The sequence below is a fragment of the Gymnodraco acuticeps genome, unplaced genomic scaffold (assembly GCF_902827175.1).
Source record: "Gymnodraco acuticeps unplaced genomic scaffold, fGymAcu1.1, whole genome shotgun sequence".
NCBI classification, from domain to species: Eukaryota; Metazoa; Chordata; class Actinopteri; order Perciformes; family Bathydraconidae; genus Gymnodraco; species Gymnodraco acuticeps.
In genome coordinates, this window is record NW_022992126.1 from 2450391 (window position 1) to 2476391 (window position 26001).

Sequence of the window (26001 nt, forward strand, 5' to 3'; positions counted from 1 at the left end):
ATCAGCAGGTTTAATCTGGTGAATGAATCGATGAGACAAGGAAGCCTTTCAGAAGTACAACGTACACATGTGTTATACAACATCCATTTTAAACTACAGTGAATTTGTTTTGCAGGATAGTATTTCACACACCAATAGCATTTTAGAAATACAATGAAATCAGGATTCATTCAGTTGTTAAAATGTTTACCAAATATCAACGTGATGATATCTAACAGGTCCAAATCATAGACTATAAAAAAATAAGTCCAAATGCATGACAGAAGATTAATCACTGAAAGATAAGTGGCACTCTATTGAGCTTTGATCGACATTAATGGCAATGGATTAGAAAGACAAAGGAGCGTTATAATATTACTCTCCTCATCGTGCATGCTGGGGTAAATCAAATACATAGGATCTGTGTGAGTCTGTTGCTGCGGGGTCTGACCTGCTTTTGTTTCCACTATCCCAGGTGAGGCTAAGTCAGGGAAGAAAAACATGTAGAGTTGCAGAAAACTAAAGAAAATGGGTGTCTCCCTTTTCCCAGAGATTCAAAATGCAGCTTATTTTGCGTGAGTTTTTGGTACATTTTAGTCTATGAGTGTTTTTAGGTAAAACTGTATGAATCTGTAAACAGTGAGTGCACGTTAACAACGACTATAGCTATAAATGTGTGTGTGAATTAGGGCTGCACGATATTGGACTGATATTGCGATATTTTTTTCCCCCTGCGATATATATTGCGATATGAAAAAAATACAGGAATTGAAGAAAAGACAGTTTTTTTTGGCCGCAAACCATCCTTTCTTGAACTTTAACGCTATACAATCGGTATTTTTTAACAATATTTAACCGAATGAAGGATTTTAGTCACCGACTTCTGGATCTTAAGTTATCAGAGCAACAAGCTGAGCTAGCTCGGTTATCCTGCTGTGATCTGATCAAGAATAAATGTGATTGGTGGTTTGCTGTGCATGCAGAGCCTGCACGTCACTCACTGAAGTACCCCTGACATGAGAGCCGCACAAGTTTTCTTTTTCTAGCAAGCAGCAAAATAATTGTAACATGACGTGTTTGAGTTCATTTGCCTACTTAATATCGCACGTCCTAAAAAATAAAAATAAAAAATCGCATATATCATCACTGAATTACTCACACATGACAGATGCATTACAGGTCATGAGGGACTTAAATAGTGTACACTTTCCTTGGAAGAATATAGGTCAGACTCCTTCAGTGTAGACATAAAGAATGTTAGCCCAGATGTCCCAGGTACAGTTGTTATGCAACAGTTGTAAAGCATGGATAGTTATGTATGAGACGGAGTAAGGAAGAGTCTGGCACACAGCCAGGCTCTCAGGGAAACATTTATTATTTACATCCACTGCTGCTGCATTAGAAATGGAGGAAACATAGATGGAGGGACAGAAAAAGAGAGAGCAAGGACACTTCTCTACAGGAAACCAAACAGGGAGAGATGTTGTCACTGGTCAAGTGGAGGGAAATAAAAGAGAGACAGATGGTAGAGCGGAGAAAATTGCAATTACTCGGTTGCTTGAGACATACAGTCATAGACGTCTGTTTGTCTGTTAGTGTAGAAAAGGTTGGGAACAAAACAGGTGAGTGGGAGGCAACAAACGTTTATCTCAAAGTCCTGCTCGCATTCACTGGTACCGGTAATCTTATTTCCTCTGACGTGAGCTGCAGGCAAATACATGATGCAAATTCCCTTGGACATACACAGAGGAACACAAAGTAAAGGTAATACTTAGGAAGTCAGGTGAAATGTGTTGTTGTACGTACGAAACTGACTTTATACGGGAGTTTCATCTTGCAATTTACTTATTACTTATTTATCTAAATAGTTATCACCGTAATGAACCGTATTTAATTTCATCTTACTGTAGAATTTGTAATTTTACATTCTGTTCTTGTATATATCATAGTCTATTAATGTGCATATAGACTTCTTGCATTATGTTTTATTTGTATTTTTGTATTTTATTATATGATAGTTGGAGGGGCTCGGGTCATAATATTTGTATTGCCATTTCTACACTGTAGCTTATGTGCATATGACATTAAAACCTTTGAATCTTGAATCTTGAATGCATGGGCAAAATGTGTCAAATGAGTCCTATTCAGTGGCTTGATATTTTTGCCACATACTTGACGTTCTCTACATGCACACAGTGCTAGTAAACTGTTGTATACAGTACACTAAAAGTTTACATGCAGACCCCTAGAGAGTGACAGGCAGAGTGACATGAACTAATTACTCACTAAAAGGCCAATTAAATGGAGGTTAGTGTTGAATGTGTAGGTCATCAAAGGCCCAAACTCTTTATCAGGCTGGACAACAACAGTGTTGTCATTAAGAAGATAGACTCTCGATCCACCTCTCCTCACACCCCTTTACTCTACGCTGAGTGCTGAGCGTCGATACTGCTTTAGTGCTGAACAAATCATGAATCTGCCCTTCTGGCACAGTGGAGAATTATGTGGATGACGATGCATTTCAGGGCTCCATCGATCTGAATGTAAGGAGAGGGAGAAGATGGCTTTGAACTTGCCAGGCCATCAGCAGAGGGGGTTTCCTACGGGTGTCTAATTTAGTTTCATTCATAAATCAAAACTTACATTTTTGTTATCTAGAAAAAACACTGCAAAGAATACAGCCATAAACCAATAAAACCATAACTATAAACGAAGTTAATATAATTCTTGATGCAAGTTATATGCTAAATATGTCCTGCATTTGACAAGTTAAAGCTCCTTCCATGTGGCAGAATTAAAGGCTTTAAGGGAACTATGAACGTTTTTCCGGACCACCCTCTTGAAATATTTAAGCAGCATATTTGTGGTTTGTCATTTGAGCAAAACTAGATTAAAGGAATTATACGGATTATAAAGTTGTTGTTGTTCCTGCCGTGTGTTTATTGTATAACTAGTTGGACAGTAACCATGTTGTTGTTTTACAATCACACAAAACAAGTGTTGTGCATAAGACAAGGGCGGACCAAACAGAGATGGAGTGCTACAGCAGCGTGGGAGGGATTCGATGACATCGACAAGATCGATCCCCACTGGTGAAGCTTTGATTCAGTGTGAGTCAGCAGTAAAGGGGCTGGAGGGTGAGCAGGAACATGGGGGGCACGCTGAAAAAGGGGGTTTGGAGAGGATGGATCAGAGAGAGAGAGAAAGAAAAAGGGAGAGCAAGGAGAGAGATACAAGCCGTCTCTCTGCTGGTGTTTGTCGGAGCGAGCTCCAGAGATAAGAGGTGTTTCTCTGCAGAGACTTTACATCTCTATCTCTCTCTTTGTTCATTTCATCCTTGCATACCCCCCAAAACCGTGAGCTGCTTGAGTGCTGCCACCACAGAAATGTTCACCTTTATAGTCATCATTTAATGCTTTTGCTTTGATATTCAGCATTGACTCTGTTACCAGTGGGTGCTTCTATCATTCTGAGCCTCAGATCCCACCATCAGAACAAGAGGCTCTGGGACAGGAGGGCCTACGAGGCTTCCAATACCTTCAAAGGAATTCAATGTCAACACAAGAGCTCAAACCAATACTCAAGCATTTCAATAATGTTTAAAGCCTAAACACAAAAATGTGCTGCTTTATTCTTTCATATTTATATTAATTTAAAGGGGACCTATCATGCAAAATGCACTTTGTGATGTCTTTTATACATAAATATGTGTCCCCGGTGCGTCTGGGAACTCATGCAGCGTCAGAAAATAAAACCCTCTCTCTTTTCCTCCGTACACAAATCTTTTAAAAACGGGTGTACAACGAGTGGATACAGATTTCCATCCGCTGTGACATCGGCGGACCCACAGAGAGTTGCTATCAGAAACAATGCCTGACGTGTTTTGGACGTAATCTCGTCTTTGTTTACATTAGCAAGCCTCGCTAACACTCAGAGCTAACTTGTACTGTAGAGCACATGTGTTTAAAAAGCAAGAAATACAAAAAGGAACTCACCTTGTGATAAATCCGCAAGAGAAAAAGCATTTGAGCTCCATACTATTTCAGAAATAATCCTTGATGTGGTTTAAACAGGATGGCGTTTTATCACAACCGAATTTAACTTTATCTCTGGTAGAATTATGATCAGGCATTAGGCCTGCTCTTTTTTTATTTCAAGCTAAGGACCCAAAATCCGCCTTTCTCTAACATGGCTTCAAAAGAGGGGTTTGAGCAGTATGAGGCATGGCTACAATGGGTGATCTGTTTGGTATTTTGAAAAAAAAACTTCACAGACATGTTTTGTATACGTATGGCCCTACAAAATATTTTTCAAATATAGCATGATAGGTCCACTTTAAATAATTTTGTTGTTGAAATGTTGTTTGAAGATTTGATTTCCACTCTGGGAAATTGTGATTGGCAATTATACTATTTTCTGACATTTGGTCAACAGTAAACAGTTAATCCAGGACAATATCGAAAAGGACAAATCTCTAATAAAAAAATAATGATTAGTTGTAAAGCCTACATATGTCAACATATTAACTTCAATTAGTTGTTCAGTGATGATAACCACACCTACTTTAATTGCTTCGATACATGACAGGCAGTGTAAACACTCTGTTAGTGTGTGTGCATGTTTCTGCCTGCGTGTCTGTATCAGCTCCCATGGTAAGCAATACTCTTCCTATGCACACACACACACACACACTCACACAATACTCAAAGGGGAAGCAATGACTCATATTTCACGACCATTTTGTTCAGTCAACACTGTGAGAAACTTTAGGCAAATGAGACGAATACTCAACCAGCTGAAATACTGTACCAAAAAGAAAACACCAGTCTGCCTATCATGAAAAAGTCTCTATTCCTCCCAGTCTTTAAATCAAAACTGTATGTCAACAACAGCCCTTTTAAAGCAGCTGGACAAAATCAACTACACATATATATAAAAACATTACACACACAGATGTGTCTCCACCTGAGTCTAAGCAGGTAGCTGCTTGAATTACCAGGAATGCTGAGTTGGACAAAGGACAATATAGGGAGGGACTGGAGCTGCACACTGGAGACATTGTGGAGGTTTTTTCTCAATGAAACCCAGTTAGAGACACGAGAGAAACCCAACAGGTGAAACAGTGGGACTGCCTGTGTTTTCTTTCCTATGTCTGAATCTCCTAAATGAAAAGAGCAGGTCCTGGAAAAGTAAAAAGATGAGTTTAACTTCCTCAAGGGGCATTTTAAGGTGACATTTGGATTTAGAGCGACTTTTAGATTAGGGTTAGGACATAGTTTAGGTAATAGCGGCAGTTAAGGTTAGTGGTTAAAAACAGAGGGCCATTAGTTAAGATCATTACAGGTGTTTCAATCCCAATGTGTGTGTGGGTATATAAAAGGCCCGTTAAAGGAAGGCTCCAGTCATTAGATAGTTAATAAAAACTTCAGTATTTAGTGAAACATTATGTTTAAACCATACCCTGAAGAAATCAGCGATATTCCCCGGTAAATAATGATTTTATAGCTCTTTTTTATCAAAATCTGTATATTCCGTCAGGCAGCTGCCATTTTTTTTGGCCATTTTCAGTAGTCACATGATCCGAAAAACTAGGTTGTGACGTCATCTATGCGTTCACTTTGTAAACACACGAACAGCTCATTCGACGAAAACATGGCGGAGTATTTGAGTTCGGACGGTTCGGACTCGTCAGCCGAGGAAGAAGTTTAGAAAAATAAAATAAAGTCCAGGCGGACTCACCTCTGGGTAATTTTGGAACCATCAGTTCCATTTGACCTTTTTCAATGTAAAAATCATTTTATTACTTTAAATTATCACTATAGGTATTCATTCCATCCAAATACAACTGTAAAAAAAACAAAAAAACATAGGCCTACTCTGTTATCCTCTTAGGCCCCACGGACCCGGTTCCGGGGCCGAAATCGCGTCATTTGCAGGAAACAACGTCTAAGGAACCTTAATATTTAATAAACTATGAATATTTTATATCCATATAACGGGAAAAAACTAATTTAACTGATCTTTTTCATTTTTTTCTTAAAAAAAAACACACAATGCTAACAGTGAGCCTCTGAATTAGCCCCGAGCGAAATGCTAACCTATTACTGCACCGAAAATCACTCCTAGCTCCCTTATTACTTATCCTAGCTGCACATCCAACACATCGTTTATGATCGTAAAGACACACAACGGTGCTCACCTCAACACTGAAAGATACAAACTCGTGACGTTATCAACAAAAACGTACATCAAAACAAGTGGCGCTAGGTACTAACATGCGCTAGGCTAACATGGCTTACCTTCGTCTTTGCCTGGTCTAAACTGGTCTTCAATGGCATTACAACGATAAAAACGATGATGTAGTTAATCCATAGGTTAATATCCAATGTGGCTGTGTCCCCTTTGAAATGTTCTGATAATCTATAAGCAATAAAACTGCAATTCCGTTATCTGCTGTCCGCTCTGTGCTCCGTGCGCTCTGGATCCTGCAATTCCTGCTTCCTTACGTAGTAAACAATAAGTAAAGTCTGCTGCGTAATGTGCTGACGCTGGCTGGCATTGGCAGTGCACTGCATCCCCATTAAGTAATGGTTGATTAATAAATCCCATTTTATGTTTAATCATACTCTCAGAGTAGTAGTCCGGAAACTTGAAATGTTCGCTGCATACATGCGCCTGTGGATCTTTCGGTTCGGGCCGAGCACATTTCGCTAGCCACTGCCTCCGAACGTACTTCCTACGCTTACCCGTTGGCAATAGATGGAACCGAGCATTCCGTCGATTGTTCCTATCCGAATTGTGGCAATGTTTCGCGATACAATGAGGCATATTTCAATAGAATTGTGAGAGTAACTAGAGTAAACAACATGAACAAAGCACATACGTCAATTTGTCCTCGACACCAAACGCATAGTTCACGTCACTTCTGGTAAAATAAGTCATGTGACTCGTCAACTTCTGTTAGACAGCTATATGCCATACATTTTTGCACACATTCACAGTAAATATGTATTCAGCAGCGACGTGCAGTCAGGGGAGGCAGGGGAGGCAGAGCCTCACCTGTCATACTCCAATGTAACGGAAAAACAACTAAAGAAAAACTAAATAATAATAAAATGTCTCCACTGATCTGTGTTGTAAATGTGATTTATGTATGATTCCAATCGCTTTTTATAGTCAAAATCAGCAAATTTGCCGAGCTCCGCTACAACTACGGGTAGCGATGAGAAGTGAGGCAGGGACGAGCTCTGCCTCACGTAAACCCACAGTAACTGGCTGGAGCGCGGGCATTAATTTAGCGCGGGCACTTATTTTGTGAGCGCGCTCAAGCCAGTTACTGTGGGGTGAGGTGAGGCACAGATGAGCTCTGCCTCACCTCAGAATGCGTCACCCCACAGAAACTGTCTGGAAAGTGGGCCCTAAGCGCATGCCTGCACCATCTCACTGTATGTCACCAATGTAATGTTTGTAGATCCCTTTATTACATTTATCCTCGCCATCCATAGTCTCTAAATAACTTATTTCACGTATATGATAATTAGGCTTGCTGGTCTCATCATACAACGGCAATGAAAAAAGCACCAGGGGAGGCAGCCATAACCTCTGCCGCACTGAAGGGGGCGCAAGTGAGCCCACAGGTTCTTGTTGCTACTGTTATTCTACCCAGAGACGGTAGACGCGAACAACAAACTAGACTTTTGAAACTACAGGAAGATAAGGAGGACTTTTACAAAAAAGTAATAGAGATTGTTGTCCAGAAGGAGAGCATGGACTTCATCTTCAAGTCAAGGTAAGACCACAATTGTAATGCAAATGGGATCTTACTAAGAAAGAACAATCCAATATTTAAATTGTGGGTAGGCTTATCCTTTTGTTGAACGGTCTGTTTAAAATGAATTGAAGCATCAGACTAAAAAAGCTTTTGAAAATAACCGAATATTTTGATTAAGGTCAAAATATAATATTTGTAAATCTGACTCTGAAAGAGTCAGTGCCTCACCAGCCATGAACCTCACTGGTCACTGGTATTCAGTATGATAGCTGTCTAACAGAAGTTAAATCCATTTCTCACTTATTCTGACAATGTACTTAACCCCAAATAAAAGAACCCAATAAAAAGAGTTGTTAAATAATAGTGAAGTCACGTTAATAACAATAACTCATCTCTCTCTCGTTTTTTTTTTTTAGGTTTGCCAAAAGCCACTGTGTTAATGTTGTCCTACTTGGGTTGCCGTCCGGAGTTGTCCAATATGGCGGACCATCTCGCACATGCGCACTGCAGATCGGGCAGAGCTGCAGATCGGGTAGTGACAATGGCGCCGCCCACAGGGTTGATGTTATTTTGGTAATTAATCAGTTTAAAATCACTGATAAATTCAAAAGACTGGCTGATCGGATGATAATTATTTAAAAATGCGTGTCATGAGGATTGCCTCCCTTTAAACAAGGATAACTTGAAATACATCTCGAGATTATCGGAGAATTAACTGTTCTTTGGCTTTGTTGTTATGTATTTTGTGTGTGAATCAATTTAATAATGCTTTAATTATTTAATAATAATGTAATGCACCTGTAATTAGAAAGAAAAATGTCCCAGAGAACATAAGACACATTAGCTGCACTATTTGTTCCAAAAGTTAAACCGAAGAGCTATGTTATCAATGACAGAGAAAAACTGTTAAGTTAAAAGGAAGTTAGATGTCAGCACCACTGACATATTGAAGTTTAGTTAAGAGAAGCTGTCACATGAAGTAGGCAGGTGTGTGTGTGTGTGAGTCCATTTGTTCTCTGCGTCATGACAACCACCTGTTCTGAACTCTTAAGTGTTTCACGACTGCCTAAGAATGTTTAAACAAAACAAACTACTGCTTCACATCAACACAAGGAAACTGAACCACAGAAGTCAAACCAAAGTCAGGGTGTGTTTTGTTTCTTAGCAAACAACAGAAAAGCAATACAGACCAATATGGCTGCTACTGTGATTAATGTGGATTAGAAAACTGTGACATGTTTCTCTTGCATATTCCCAGAGCTCAAAGTATCTTCAAAATGCTTGTCCAGTCACAAACATGTAAGAGTGTTAATCTATAGAAATATAAACTATTAAGGCAGCAAAGCGTCACATTTTAGGAGCTGTAAACTAGTTTTGATTGATAATTGACTTCAAACTTAGTTTTTTCTTCTAATCTAATTCAGTTTTGAGTGGATTGACTAATGGCTTAAGATCAACAGTCAACTGATTTAGTCATATTTCCTTCAAACGATCAATCATCCTCCAAGGAACTGCAAGAAGAGAAGTGAGACTCATCTTCAAGGAGGAGCACTAATTCTGTACGTAGCAGCACAAACACTGAAGATGCTTAGTCTTATTCATTGTTCAAGTCCATCGTCTCAGAGACAAAGTGTGTTGTGTCTTGGGTGTTTATTGTCCTCTACGTGTCATCAAACTTGTGTCCAGTGAGGAGAAAACAAAGCCTTTCTTTAACAAAGTGCTTTGTCCCTCTCCCTAGCGACTGTTTGCTATCGGCCGTTGAATGGGAGAGTACAGAGTGTTTTGCGGTGGACCCTCAGCAGGTGGTCCGGCTTCTTTCAGCTGCATGTGAATTCAAATGTTGGTATTCTGTGCCAACAATAATTTATTTAAACCTTTTCATAATAGGTCGAAAAAACGAACTTTCAGAGACAATATATATGGCTCTTTAACAACAGTGCATTAAGGTTAACTGGTGTTGTTATGTTAACGTAATGATGTTTTGTCTAGTTGTTCTTTTCAGTGTACAGTATGACAGAATTCATAGAAAGGAGAGACTGCTTTAACTCCTGGCAGATTAGCCTTCATTCATCCAGTGCAGCTCAGAACTGTTAATCTAGTTATTCTAGTCCTGTGTGCACGCTGGTACTCTAAAAGACGCTTGGCTGAGTGTCAATACTGTTTTAGGAAACTGAATACATCTACTGTAAAAAGCCACTATGGTAATCTTTATTAACCATAAGCCAAATAATTTCCGGCTGATTGTTGCCCAGGACAATTAACAGAGAATGTCCTGCTCGGCTGAAGAAGTAAATCTCATTAGGCAATGTCCAGTCACCTACCGGGAGCATTCAAAAGGGCACGCCTGACGTCATGTGTTGCTATTATCCCCACAATACAAATGAAACTCAACTTGCCTTCCTATTTTTAGCACAGAGGAAAGCAAGTAACAGGGTTATTATATACAACTCTTTGTATTCATTCATTTAGATGTCCTAATTCTGATCTACATTGCATTAAAATATATTTTTTAAATGAGGACACAGTCAGAAAGACAATCTTTTAACTGACGTTTTTTTATTTGCTTACTTTGATGATCTACTACCTCTAAATCTGTCAAGTAGTAAATCACATTTCTGTAATTACAATAAATCCTTCCTCAGTGCTTTTATCCACATTACAAGTTCAGTGTGGATGATTTAAAACATATTGTGATAGTTATGGCATATATTTCCTCTTTTTTAAATGTACTATGAACTAAATAAACACAGTGAAATAACTTGGAGTACAGTTGTAGAGAAGAAAAGTTTACATTTTCTAAATAACTGAATATTAATACTGAAAATACTGAACACACATCGCAGCCTGCACTTCCTTATGTTTCCAAATATCATTCTCCCCATCAGTCCAGACAACAAAACCTGTTGTTCCAATATTAACGCTATCTTTTCCAATTGATCTGAACCTGGACATGCTATATCTGTTCCCGAAACATTTCTTTTGATCTCTTTCACTTTCTTTCATGTCCTCTGTTTGCAGCCACCCAGTTTCCAATTAATCCTATTACCATCAGAGAGATGCTGAACCGCAACAGGGCCAGCAGCGACAGGAGCAGAGACAGGATGAGATGCAGACTGGAAAGCAGACAGCGATGAGAGGAGAGGGAACACAGGAGACAGGACAGGGTAGCGTGATGAGGATGATGACACAGACACCCACAGCTGAGCGAGACAGACAAGGAAGCTGAGGCAGGGTCAACTGCATGTAACACACACACACACACACACATTCAAACACAAACTGGGAGACAATGGACTGCCCTGCAGCTTAACTGCCCCCCTTTAACTAACCCAGTTTTTAACTCACCCCCTAACATATAAACTATCTCTGCCTTCTTAGTCTTTCACTGAACCCTCACGTCTCTCTCTCCCTCTCTATGGAGCCGTTTCTCTGTTTTGTTCTCATTCTGTCAAAGTGGTCTTTCATCAGCCCCTTGTTCCCCTGGTAGGGTGCAGTCTGGTTGCTTACCCCGTTCACAAGTGAGGGGAGTCCATGGTGAGCAGCGCCCCTCTTTCCAGCAGCAAAACCCTAATGCGCTGAAGTCATCCACTGTTCCCTGGTCTCCGGGGCTAAGTCCGTTGTCTTGGCTCACACACACACACACCAAACACACAAACACACACACAGGTGTTCCCTTCAAAGGCAAGAGGAGGAGGAAGAGTGGGGATAGTCCAAAGGGTGAGTCCTTGTTAGTGGTATATTCCAAACAGAGGCAGAGGAATGGAGCTGGATGTATCGTTCACTTTAAAAACACCGCACCGGCTGCCTGGCTCTCTCTCTCTCTCTCTCTCTCTCTGTAACACACACACAAACACACACACAAACACACACAGACTCTGCACCTCACACACTTTCCTTCTCTCGCTGACTGCTTCGCCGGCTGACTTGCATTCACACAGTGAGAGCTCAGATCAGGCAACAGTTGTTGAATTCATGGCCCCTCCTACCCCCTCCCTCCCTCTTGCAGATGGTCGCTTAGCAACTGGTTTATGTGGGTGGGGCTTGAGATAGTCCTTACATTGCTGCACACTCTGCTCTCGCCACCGCCTACTCAGGCTGTATTTGCATATGAAGCCCTGCCTGCCTCAGTGTGTCTCGGCCGGACAAGAGACCGGTGCTTGTGTGGGCTGTGAGGGGGGGGGGGGGGTGTGATGCTTGTCACTTAAACTGTCTTCAGTGATGCAGCAGATTCCACTAGATGGGCCAAAAAGAAAAGATGTCCTGGTTCGTCCCATGGAAAGGAATAAAGGGATGGAAGGTTTAGAGAGAGAGAGGGGACAGAGAAGCAGCTGAAGCATTCGTTTTTTTACTCTACTCAACTAAAAGAGGAAAAGACACCAAGATGTGTCATATAGGTTTAGAGCTTTAATAATAAGCCAAATATATTTTTTGAAGGTAATTAATCTGCAAAAATGTCAATAATGGAGCAGTGCTTGAATAAATTGTTTTTCATAAAAAATGGCCAAAATCTGGTTCCAGGTTGTGCAATAATAAAAGTTTATTTTTTTGTCTTTTATGTTATTAAAAATAATATCTTTGGGACTGTTGGTGAGACAAAATATTGCATGGTATTTATATGGCAATAAAATATGCCAACATGGACTTTAATACATGATAAAGGTGTTTTACTGTTTTTAGACATTTTATGGAAACAAATATAAGAAAGATATTTGAAAGATTTATAGATATTTGGCAAATGTACTGTTGGATAACTCTCTATTAAATGTCATTTTCCACTTTAAGAGATTTTCTAGGATCATACGATTCAGTGGATTTAATCCCTCAAATCTTCTGAAATCCTTGCAAAAATGCACCGTGGTCAATATACTGTACACATGAAGCACTTAGCATGGTTCCTGGGAAGATGAAATTAAAAGGTTGCAATTTATTTCCCATTTCATTTTCAATATAGCTCAAAGAGTCTACAGAAGTTTAAATAAATGTAGGGATATATTCATCTATTCTTTGGGCTCTCTATAATGGTTAACATTATTTATTTTTCAGTCATTCAATCATTCGTTCAGCTGCCACTCTCTTCAGCTGTATCTTTTAAATTGCTTATATTCCAGTTGGATGCTGACCATACTCTATGATCAGTCATATAACTACTTTGGAGTCAGCACTGAAGAGCTCAGGCCTCCTTTAATTAGAGCTCAGTAATGTGGTTATTAATTGTGGTACTACTGTTGGTTAATCACAGTCCCTAGTGGAGCTATTTAGCATTTGACTATGTAGCTTGTTTTTATCTTAAAACACTGTTGAATATCGCTGAGTTCTGTATGTCGCTTTCCCTCTTTGAAATAAATACAAATAAGACAATTATATGACCTGAATGTAGTTGTTTTGTAATAAGCATTATCGGGCAGGCGATAACGTTGTGTAGCAACACATTAGCAATTCTTAATAACACATACATACTTGACATAAGAGTCAGGGCAAGGTGCATGAAATAACTTAAGCACACTTACATGTGCCTTAATGCTGGGGTGGGGAAACCCTGGACTATAAATGAGTCTGAATCTTCATTTTTTGTTTGTTTGTTTCACTTTGTTCTGTGTGTGTTTATACACTAAGGACTCATCACTCACACGATTATATTTCACTGCCATATATTCCTCAGATATATTTGCTATTTGTCTGGATGATATTTTCTTACTGAACAAGCTGCTGTTATGATCCTCTCTGCCTTAATATTGTCATCTGAGAACATCCCTGCCTCCCATACTGCAGTTGTCCTATATTTGTTAGAGCTGCTCCCCGTGCTGTGGAGACATAAATCACGCTCTCTACTGCCATATTATTCCCTCTGGTCTGTCTGCTACTGGAAATACAAAGAGAAGGATGATAGTTATTGTAGGTTTTGTGGATTTTTTTCGTCTTATTATATCAACTTCTGGCTGGTTATAGATAGAACATAATTATGTATATATCTCAATATTATGTTGACCTATATTGTAATTATAATGATGAGGAAATCTCAAATTTCCAGGTATATGAATCTGTTTCCTGAGATTTTGTATGTACAGTGTTAGCTCAGGTTTCATCACCTTGTGCCTTGTTCCAGTAACTGGTTCCAGCCGCCTCTGGCACAGTCTGAAAGCAGCCCAGCCAAAACGTAATACTGCTAAAATAACAAAGAAATGTTAGTTATTACTTTCTTACTATCTATCTCTCTCTCTTCCGCCTGTTGACACATTTTCAGTGTTCATTTCATGACTCATACTCTGCATGTCAGCCAATCTCTGTGTCTCATGAAGTGGGTTTCAAAGCGCCACAGATGATGCTCAATGTAAGTAATGTTATGCTGATGGAGTGATGAGATGAAGAGGGAGAAGTGGTGAGAAAGATGAATAGGAGGAAAGAGATATGATCCAAGCAGAGATCCAAATAAAACCTAATTATGTGGAAAGGAATGCACCCTTCCTACAGTCTCCTTTCTCTCTGTGCCCTGCTCTCTTTCTCCTTCACTTTTAAAGGACGTTGGCAGGGGCTCAGCCAATGGCCGGCGGCTATTTGTTTATGTGCAATTTGTTAGAGGGCTGGCCCCTTTTCAAAGAAGCCATTTACAATTCTATTCATGTCTACCTGCCTCATTCAGACGGTGACACAGTTATGGACCAAGGGCCGGGTTTTCATTACGTGCTTTCACAAAGTGTTAACACAGTTATGTTAATGCTATTCAGAGAGGGAAAACATTATGACATTACTCTCTGTAATGTAAAGTCAAGGAGGTGGATTCATTAGAGAAGGGGGCAAAGAGAGGGATGGTGGTTTAGAAATGTGCATTATACTTTGCAAAGATGAATGAACACACTCATACACCCTTAAGTACATTCACACCTAGAGAAGTAATAACAAAACAAAAAATGTGCGAGTTGCCGCTGCCACAGCTGCTGGGGTTCGCAATGCAGCAAGGCGAATGATAGAGAGGAAGAGGGTGGGGGTAGAGATGGATAGAGTGAGAGAGGAAGAGGAGAGTAGAGGCAGGGATACTACCGACCAACTGCTGGATTCTGGAATATACCTGATTCAAATATATTTGATTTCAAACTATAAGGCCAGCAGCTCTGCCATGAGTCTTTCGCATTTCTAGCCTCAGGTTTTCAGAATGGGTTCTTTAACATTTTCAGATTTAATCTTTTTTAAATGATGAATAAGTATAAGATGTGACAACATGCCAGAACTCACTGCACAACTTTGTTAAACTCCCCGTAATGAAAATGGAGAGGGAGGGAGGAGGGGTCAGACAGAGTGTCAGAGAGAGAGGGAGGAATTGAAAAGACTGAAATCTGCATTTATCTTGCCATCTTGAGTACCCTGGGCCCGACAGAAAAAGTGAGACCATGAATAACTGAGTTTCACTATGAGTGATTGAAAAATGTAGGAGATGAATTTTACACGAGGAAAGGACGCATGGGGTGAAGGAGGAAATATATAAAAATCAAATGAAGAGAATGACTGAGCACAGAAATAGAAACACAATATGACATTTCTATTGTGTTTTATGATATTACGAGGGAATGCACAGACAGTGTACCGTGTAGAGACAACCACAGCAGTAACAACAGAGATATAAATACACACAAGCCAAAGTACGAAACAGAACTTCCTTAATCCATGCAACAATATACACCATTAGAATACAGCACAAAACAAAGAGACATTAGTACAGTATTGCATTGACCTATGAAATATTATTTCTTCCTACTACTGCTTTTAGGAAATGGTAAATGGACTGCACTTACAGTTGAGGCCTACATTATTAGCCCCCCAGGAGTTATGGAACATTTTCCTAAAATTCTTCCCAATGTTTCCAGCATTGATAAAACTTGATCAAACATTCACCAGTGCTATTTAGTAGCTTTTGGTACTTTTTGGAAAATAAAATAAGTTTTTAGGCTCGTTTATATCAAATATAGTGAAAAATGGGTTGGTCAAAAATATTAGCCCCCATGTGAATGTTTGCTTTCAAAACACACCTATTCAATCAATCAGCTTTCAAACCACACCTAATCAACCAATCAGCTTTCAAACCACACCTAATCAACCAATCAGCTTTCAAACCACACCTAATCAACCAATCAGCTTTCAAACCACACCTAATCAACCAATCAGCTTTCAAACCACACCTAATCAACCAATCGGCCTTCAAGCCACACCTGAGCATTCAATCAGCATAAAAGGACTCCAAGAAACAGGCACTTGAATACCTTATTGAGAGGGACTATACTACTAAATGAGGGCCTATAGGCCCCTTGTCATGTCTGCCGATATCTGGTTTTCTTATGTCTGTTTGTTTTTATCTGTGTCTATGTTGTTGTCAGTGATGTATTGTCTTAACTTTTTTAAATGCCTCTGTGATGTGCTGCAACCCATTTTCCCCTTGGGGACTAATAAACGAATACTACTATACTACTACTACTCACCATGCCAAAGACAAAGGAAATCAGTCTTGAGCTCAGAAAGAAGATAGTGGAGGCTCATGATAAGGGGGAAGGCTATACTGCCATTTCCAAGCACTTCACAGTGTCTAGAACTGCTGTACGTTGCATCATTGCGAAGTACAAGGAGACAAATTCTGTAAGACACAAACCTGGGCGTGGTCGAAAGCGCAAGATTTCAAGAACTCTGGAGAGGAAAATAGTCAGAGATGTCCCCGGACATCTGCCAAGATGATTGTTGCTGACCTGGCCTCTTCTGGAGTTGATGTTTCAAGGAACACAGTGGTGAGGGCTCCTCATCGTGGTGGGCTTCAGGGCCATCGTCCCAGAAGAACCCCTTTACTCAAAGAGCGGCACATCAGAGCCAGACTGAGGTTTGCCCGTGAACATTTGAAAGGTCAAGATGAGTTTTGTAAGTCTGTGCTTTGGTCTGATGAGACTAAACTGGAACTGTTCGGGCACATGGATGTTGCTTATGTTTGGCAAAGAAAGGGAGAGGCCTTCAACCCTAAGAACACATCATGCTGTGGGGCTGTTTTGCAGCCTCAGGCACAGGGAGTCTTGTTCGGGTGCAAAGCATCATGAAAAATGTAAATTATGTTGACATTTTGAGGGATAATATGAAAAAATCTAGCTAACATTCACACACAATCACACACAGTTGGCTATCGGGAGCAACTCAGGGTTAAGTATCTTGCCCAAGGATACATCGACATGTTGACTGCACGGGCTGGGATCGAACCCACAACCGTTATATATTGCTATACATATGACAAAAAGTCGTAACAACAGGGTTTGACAGAATTGTAGTCAAACTAGTCAGTTAAGTCGTAACGTAACACAAAGAGTATATTTGAACAAGTTTGCAGGTGAAATATATAAAGAATGAGCAGGCAGGACACAGATATCTGTGGGTGACTATATGGCTGTAACACGAGTGAATCCAGGCTACTGGGTTAGTGTTGCCTGCAGGGGAAACTCACACACAGTTGTGGAAGTATTGATTGCGGTTCACGTGGTGAGAATGCATCTGTTTTATGGAAGGACACAATGTACTCTGACAACGTTTTGACACACACACACACACACACACACACACACACACACACACACACACACACACACACACACACACACACACACACACACACACACACACACACACACACAGAGTATAGCGTGTGCAACAATGAAGCAAGTGACAGTGTAGTAGAGCGCTCCACTGCAGTTGCAATGCATTATTTCCCCAGTCATCACAACTATAAAACACGGTTTGTCTGTAAAAACAGACACTGTGACTAACAATAACACTTTTCAAATGTTCTCTTTTCCTTCTTATTCTCATGTGAATATCAGCTGTTATGTAACAGATGAAGGACATCTTTTGGCTGCATCTGAACAATAGTGTAATTTTAAATGCATGGTAAAGATATGAATGGTGTGATGAATGTGCCTATGTCTCCATTATGTGCAAACTAATGATTACACACGGCATCTATTGCACGTCTGTCCGTCCTGGGAGAGGGATCCCTCCTCTGTTGCTCTCCCTGAGGTTTCTCCCATGTTCCCTTTAAACTGTGGGTTTTCTCTGGAAGTGTTTCCTTGTACGATGTGAGGGTCTAAGGACAGAGGGTGTCGTATTGCCATACTGATATTCTGTACAAACTGTGAAGTCCACTGAGACAAATGTAACATTTGTGATATTGGGCTGTATAAATAAACATTGATTGATTGAATGATGAGTCAGTTATGAGTCAGTGAACATGCATCACAATCTGAGATCATCCATTTAGGTGGATATTAGCCAATGCAATACTGTGGTGAGCTGGTGTTTGTCATGTTTAAAAGAAACAAACATGGATTGCGAACAGAGGTGTAAGCAACACACTGAAGGTTTTCCGTCAGCATGCTGAGGTCAGGCCTGGTTAACATACGAGTGACAGGTCAAAGGCTGATAATCAATACACAACCTAGGCCATCAACCTATCAAATCACTAACAGACCACTGGGACAGCGAGCGACAGCGGGATCAAGGAGGAAATGAAGAAGATAAAGTCGGATTAAGGAGAGAATAGAAAGAAGAGACAGAAATAGTGTAAAGATTTGTGTTGCAACAACTGTAACTGTAGCAGCTCGGAGGTGAAGAACAGCTGTCTGAAAGCCTTTGTAGGATGTTCAGAGTTTAATGGAGGTTTTCACTTCCTGCATTAAAAGGTTAGAGTGGGCAGAAAGGGTACTTGCTGTGAGCTGAACCGTAACAGTGCAGCTAAACAATGGCTGCTAATTAGCCTGACAGACAGGAGGAACAACACTGAACCATGAGAAGGTTATTGAGCAAGGTCATGGAATATGAGTGCACTTTGCAAAGAGATGAACAAACACAGACGAAGCGTACACATCACAGTGGGAGAGGTATTTGAATACAAGGCAAGGGGACTACAAAACACAACTATTCCCAAACACATTTGAGCCTTTTCTCCTAAATTGGAATGATATCTAATAACCACCGAACCATTTTATAACCAAGGCTACTGAAAATGGCCAAAAACAGATACATTGTATAAAGCACAAACAAACTGCAGTAACTTAAAAAAAAAAGCAGAATTAGAAGCAATAACAACCTTATTAAAAAAAAACGTGAGCAGTTTCTTTTTCAATGTAACCACAGTGTTTTATTTTGAAGTATAACAATTGCACAACCAGCAGTGCAGCAGTGTTGTGGTTTAAAGACACCTGGGTGCTGACACAGGAAGTTGGCCACGGTACACATTCACACCAAGATGACGCATTTCTTTCACTCGCAGTTCTTGTTTGTGTGGAAAAAGGATTTGAGCCAGCTCATAAGTTATTGTGTTAGTTATGACACTGTGAAGGATACAGTTTCTGCTGAAACACCTGTTGAAACAGTTTGTGTCTCTGTAACGCCGAGGAGGAGGCAACAGATATGTGTGAAATTGTTAACTTGCTACATGTTCTTCAGTCACTCTCCTCACAGCTGGTGTCAGAACAATGTTTAACCGCAATGGTGCAATGCCATGACTCCCACTATGAATGGGAGCATGCATGAATATATCTGTGTTGTTTATGAAAGAGGGGAGAACGAGAGAGAGATGAAGGGAGAGAAGGAGGAGGCGCTGATCCAGAACTGAGCTCTTGTGACAGCTTCTCTATTCAGTCCACACATCACAGGACAATCAGCGACCTAATTAAACAAACAGAAAGAGAACGAGGGGGTAAACGAGAAAAAAGAGAGAGAAGCAGAGAGGAAAGATGAAAGGAAGTAATGCTGAAAACTAGTGGGGGAAATGGGGATGAAAAGCAGCAGGAAAGTGCACTGAGAGAATCGGAATGAGAGGATCTAAAGGAGCTAGAGAAAAATCAATGATTATTTCAGGCAAGGCCCGAAAAAAACACGAGCAGCTAAGTAGAAAGAAAGTAAAGTTGGAAAATGGAGAGGGGGATGGTAAGAGGGGAATGTGGTTCAAACAAGGCCTTGAACAACATAAGAAATGCTGAGAGAGAGAGAGAGAGAGAGAGAGAGAGAGGAGAGAGAGAGAGAGAGAGGAGAGAGAGAGAGAGAGAGAGAGAGAGAGAGAGAGAGAGAGAGAGACCTCTAGCACTGGTCAAGGGAGATAACAGTAGGGAGGGACAAAGGAGAGTGACAGCAAATTAGGGAGAGAGGGGGAGAGAGAGAGTTAAGTAGCGTATGTAATAAGACTCAGGGCACACTGATAGCATAGCGGTGATGTTTCTTTCCTCTACCTCAAAGGCCAAGTAGCATTCCAGTTTCCTGTCTGCAGCCCTCACAAGGCCGGCAGTGGAGGACATACTGGGTAAAAAGGTGGAACAAAAGTCAAGCAGAAAAAAAAGCAGACTCTTTACTTTCACAGACAAAGTAACAGACAGAATGCTGTGATTCAGTTTTCTGACACTTTCAAACACGGCACCATTTGGTCGCTTTGGATAAAAGCGTCAGCTAAATGCGAGACATGGTGCAACTGTTGTATTACTTTTTAATACAATAATTATGAGTGTTGGACATGACTTTGGCTTAGTAAATTAACATAGGCGAGTCCTTACATGTCATATTTTGCTACTAGAAAAACAGAAACAAAGGTTTGGATTGAAAAATAACAAGAATTGAACTATAGATGTAACGTCATGTAAATCAAAAACATAGCCTCACGTAACATCAGTTAAAAATCACAAATGTTCTCGCTCTTAAAACTATCTATGTGGCTTTAGGCTTCTATAATTGATGTGGATAAGTTTACATTGGGGTTCGATGAAAGCCTGGTGCGTCTCGTATAGTATCTCAAGGAAGCCCCGTGCGTCAGAATCATCCCATCGCCCAAACGTCGGTATTTGAAACCCGTGGACAAGAGACCAAGCTGAATACACACCAATGTCTCATTTCAGCTGTGATGATGACACAGCTGTGTTTTTGAGTGTACATCCACTGATGAGCAATGACACATTTGATTTGGTTCTTAATATAGACGAGTGTACAAAGAGAAATGTCTGCAGATGTTAACCATTGCAACAACTCTGTGCTGTTACACTTCCTTCTCTGGGCTTTGCAGAAATGACACTAAGCCGCTTTGCCAGTTTGCATTCTCTGCACTCTCTTCTGTCGCGCACGGAACGGAGAGAGACCCAGACAGAGAAGTAGTTTGGAAATAACTGGCTAAATGTGATGGCAAAGCAGAGTTAAGAGAGGTGTCATCAAACAAAGAAAGGGCCAGAAGAGATCACACATGCTGAGCTGAGATGGACACGACTGCTGCATGTACACAAACAGTATAGTGTCCTTCAGTAACAACATCACATGACTCACTTCCTTGTTCCCTTACTACGGCTTTAAATATAAACACATTTTTATCTTTTGGCTTCTGATGCCATTGTTCTTCCTGGAATGACAGTGTTGTTTATCCCTTCACAGATTGACGCTTGATGCCCTCGCAACAAGGCCAGGTATTATGCTCAACTTCTCTCTGAAACTTTAAACACTTCATTTTCTTCATCAAGATTCTGTTGCCGCATTGTTCATTTCTCACTTAAAATGTTGTTTCCGAAAAATGTTCAGTGTGTCGTTTGGCTGTGTTGCTTGGTTTCGGTTTGACTGATTAACTGTGTGTGTGCGTGTGTGTGTGCGTGCGTGTGTGTGCATCCAGATGCTCCTGGCAGGTGTGTCCACTAACAGACCTCACAAACGACACAGGGATTGAAAGAGAGACTGACGGCCAGCTCAAGGTCAGATTAAGGTCATATATACTCACTCAATATCTAGTTTGAGAGGCCCATCAGAAATAGCTACCTTGAAACCAAGCTATTCAGCTTCCTCCTTGACGCCAGCCTTGCTCGTCACCATCATCGCAGCTCTCTTTCAAACGCTAACTCTCCTCACAACATGGCCTGAAGCTCGAAAAGTAACATGATATAATATTCTCATATCAGCGGTATGAATGTTGCTATAAAAAGATTTTAAAAGCCTTGAGTTGAGTTTGTAACCAGTTAAATATTGTAACTCTGTGCTGCATAACATAGAATAAACAGCCCGGACACACACACATTTACACACACACACATTATAAGCATGGTCTTATTTGCTGAGGTAATCAAATCAAAATGAAGGGCTTCATTTATCAGAAGGTTTATTACTGTGTGTCATGGACTACAATCTGGCTTTAATAGATAATAAGGGAGACATAAGAAAGGTTGGGAAGAGGAAATATTGTGTAGTTGATGACATAGACCAATGACAGCATTAATGTAAAAAATGCAAGATTGTGTGGGAATATAATAATGCATATGTAAAGGAGAATAAAGAATAAAGAATGAACTGGGGACAGCACAACAGAAACAAGTGAGAGTCGGTGGTGTTAGACTTATAGCCATTGCTAGTGAGCGAGATCATGGGACAAAGGTAACTCATATGTGCAAGTGTAATGGAGGGAGAGAAAGAAAGAGGATGTGAACGAGTGATGTTTCTGTTCATTAGCAGTCCTCCCTTGCAGCGGACAGCTACAGGATAATCATGTCTGCTGGGTGGCCGTGTGTCCTTCACTGTCATTGGTGGGACTCTGCTGGGCCTTGTCTCTATTCCAGACTGTGTGTATGAAAGTCTTTCAAAACTTGAATTAAACAACTAAGCCACACACACTGGTGCCAAGAAACTGTGAGGCTGCAACGTTTGTGTTATTCCAAAACAAGACATGTCATTCCCTTCCTTCCCAATCAGCCTATTGTGTACACCCACAGAGAATGTAATGTATAACTGAGACAAAAGGAACGGCAACGGTTGACAAATTCTGCGTTAAATGTTTTTTTTAATGGCAACAATTGGTAACTGACAGAAGAAATAGGGAGGAAGCTTTAGAATGGATGCAGCTACACGCGCAGTGTCCCATTTTTCACCAGGATGCCTCGCTGTGTGTCCTCATTGATACCATCCATTGATCGCTCTCAGCCTGAACAGTCACAGATCGATTTTGCAACTCCACAGTATTGGGTTGACCGGCTGCTCTTTCCAAAGGGATTCTGTAGACTTCTGCAGCACTGTGATCGATGGCTGAACAACTGACTGTATTTTCCACACAGCTGCTTTACAAATACTGTTTATTTCATGTGATCACTGGATTTTACTTTCCAAATTCTGCACATGTGAATAGTTTCTCTGTGTAAGTAGACAGTTCAGCACAAAAAGACAAAATCAATTATTTAAATCAGGGTATGTTGACTGAATCGAGGAATAGCTTTTATCATTAGGAGCTAAGAGGCTGATAATGAGTTGGCACTTAGCTAGACCGGTTGCCTGTACGAGAAATACAAAAACCTTGGATGTAATTATGCAGTAAAGGAAGGTTTTACAATTAAAACAGGGGGCGTGTGGCGCAGTGGGTAGAGCCTTGGTGTTGGGATAAGGGTTCGAACCTATACAGGTTTGAACCCCACTGCAGTCAGCATGTCGTTGTGTCCCTGGGAAAGACACTTCACCCCAAATTACTACTGTGGGGATTGCCCACAGTATTGAGTATGTAAGTCGCTTTGGATAAAAGCGTCTAACAAGTAACATGTAATGTAATATTAAAACAAACTGGAATAACACTGTAATATATACCAGTCACCTCTGTGGAAACATTGCTATAACTGCCTTTTTTAAATGTATATTTGAGTGTCGTATGTCTTTTAAAAATGGACCTGATAATGATGTAAGATCAACCAAACATGAAAACAAGTTCATACATTATTTTGCATGTGGTTTATTGCTCTAACTTGTCACAGAAAACCCGAACACGGTAACGAATAAAATGCAATGTCTAGTTGCATTGTGGATCTCCAGTTGAAATCATTTCATGTATTTTCAGGATCTGCTGGCATTATGATAATCTATTTAAAACAGGCAGCCACCGAGCAGATACAATACTCTGGACCATATCGCCCTGAGTATGTCATTGGTTCCCGTTTCCATCTGAACTGATTTGGAAGTGAGGCCTGATGAGTGTCACGGGCACTAATGCGTCCTGTCACTCACAATCACAATCACAGGCCAAATGGCTCATCCATTAATACATTAGATAAAAGGTTTTTCCTGTTTTATCCGTCTCTGTTGTTCCTCGGTTTATCCGTCTCTGCTCACCTCTTATCTTTTCTTTGTTTTCTCGGTTCCGTTTTCCTTTCGTCTCAGACTATCCCTCTCTGTCTGCATTCTTTCTGCTGCTCTCATCTCTTTCCAAACTCTCGCTCCCTCACATCTATCAATCCGTTGTTTTCCTTGTATCATTCTTTCTCAGGCAATAGCTACCTCGCCATCACTTGCACAGGCAGACGAAGCACACATATTCAGTATTCTCTTTCACGCTTCCCATAAGCTTCCTTAGATGAACTCAAAGTCAATATGCTATCACTATAACAAACAAACGCAATGAATACCAATTGAGTTGTGCTTGAGGCTACGATCTACAGTTAATTAACCCACATGCTATGCTCCTCCTATAGGCTGTGGTAGAAATGCTACAGTGTTGTTATCACTTTACTCTGCCATATATAGAAGTCTATTGAACTATGTACACTGTATATGTGATTGCTATACTAAGATATTGTGATTTGTGATGTCCATCCAACACTACAAAGTGCCATACTGAACCTTGCTGGGTGGTGCTGTGAATGAAGAATATGTATTTGTTGTGCATGTTTGTGCTACATGGCTACAGAAATGGCCAAACATATCCCATCACATTTGATAGGTGGGATAGGTATAGTGTTTACAATTCAGAAATGACATATAGCAGGTCAATTAAATGTTTTACTTATGTCTACATTTGTTTAACCTGTCCTAGTCCTAGTATTGCCATAACAAAACTAAGCCAAATGTCAAGCCGACTGATACATAGTGAAACACAATTAGTTTCCTATCTGGGATGCAAACATAAAAGGCCATGTTAAAAGATGTACAGCTGCCATGATGTGTTTTGCACTTGAATACAAACATTATAATTTCAAAAATAGCTTGCCGTATGAATTGCTATCCAACACCCAACAAGAATTCCCCAAAAGCTCATAAATATTTTGAAGCTGTACTTTATTATTTCATGTGTTACTTTAGCTCTCAATATTTCGGTATGACATAAGATGACAGCTGTCTCAAAGGACATTTAGAAAAAAAAGACTTTAACCACAGCCGCTAAGAAAAGGTCTGGGTCATTACAGACATCACAGAAAAAGCCCACCCTGCCATCTCTGTCCTCTGATCTCAAGAAGAATGGAAAATCTAAAAGACAGTTTGTCCTAATGTGCCATCACATCGCATCCTACCAGATGGTTCACAATGTGCCATCACATATCTTACGTTTTCCATGGCTGTCAGCGGGCTATCAGTCAGCAGTGTTGGCTTTTAATGTGGCCACAAAGTTTACCGTGTTGGTTTGGTGGATTGTCAAAACATCATGACAGCAGGGATTCACACATGCTGCTCCACAAAAAGATAAAACAGACAAATACACAAAACTGCAATTTTTTATAAGATGATCTGCTCCTGTTCAGCCTGGGAAAGCTGAAATGTACTTGTCTCTTCAATCTTCTTTTAACCACACATATATATAGATATATATAGATAGAATAGGTGCATGGCGATTGCCTTCGAAGACAACACAGGCTGTAGCATTTGTTACATCTTGCGCCCAAATCAGCGAGACAATATCTTTTGTCCGTGCCTTACAAAAGCCATATGTGAAAGTTATAAAAGATATTCATGACTTTCTTAAGATATGGTAAAGGTTTGGTCAGGTTTATGTATGAAATATTGTTGGTTAAAGTAATGAAAAGATTGTTGTCACAAATAAAAGAAAACCAACTCTCACTGGACCAGGTTGTCAAACTCACGCATTTTCTAGGTCAAGCCTCCGGTGATGCACGGAAAGTTGTATACATAAGATTCACCTTTTAATGATACCATTTATTTCATTTTGTTTTAAATGTGGTATTTTTGCACATGCAAAGAGTATTATTAACAGTTTTAATAATACCATTTGTAGAATTGCATTCCAGTTGTGGCTGTATACCAGGGGTCGGCAACCTTTTTGATATGAAAAAAATCTGATTACTGTGCCGACATTCGTGAACTGTCAACGGGGGGGGAGGGGGAGAGAGCTTGACGCTCGTTAACTGTCAACAGGAGGGGGAGCCTCGCTGCAGGGAAGCAGTGGACCTCTGTCGCCTGTCAGCGCAACTTACATGATGCAGTTTGAACACAGTTAAATAAATAAAGGGCGG

General features: G+C 40.4%; 1 protein-coding gene across 3 annotated transcripts in view; it reads right to left on the minus strand.

The window, feature by feature from the left end:
- rab11fip4b (RAB11 family interacting protein 4 (class II) b) overlaps positions 1-26001 on the minus strand; it is a 60710-nt gene that overhangs the window by 19760 nt on the left and 14949 nt on the right. The window contains exon 1 of one of the 3 annotated variants that reach the window (XM_034203460.1): positions 11258-11697. The exons of the other annotated variants lie outside the window; for them this stretch is intronic. The gene's annotated coding sequence lies outside the window, so the exon portion shown is untranslated. Of the gene's footprint in view, positions 1-11257; positions 11698-26001 lie in introns of those variants that run through there. 3 annotated transcript variants of the gene reach the window in all.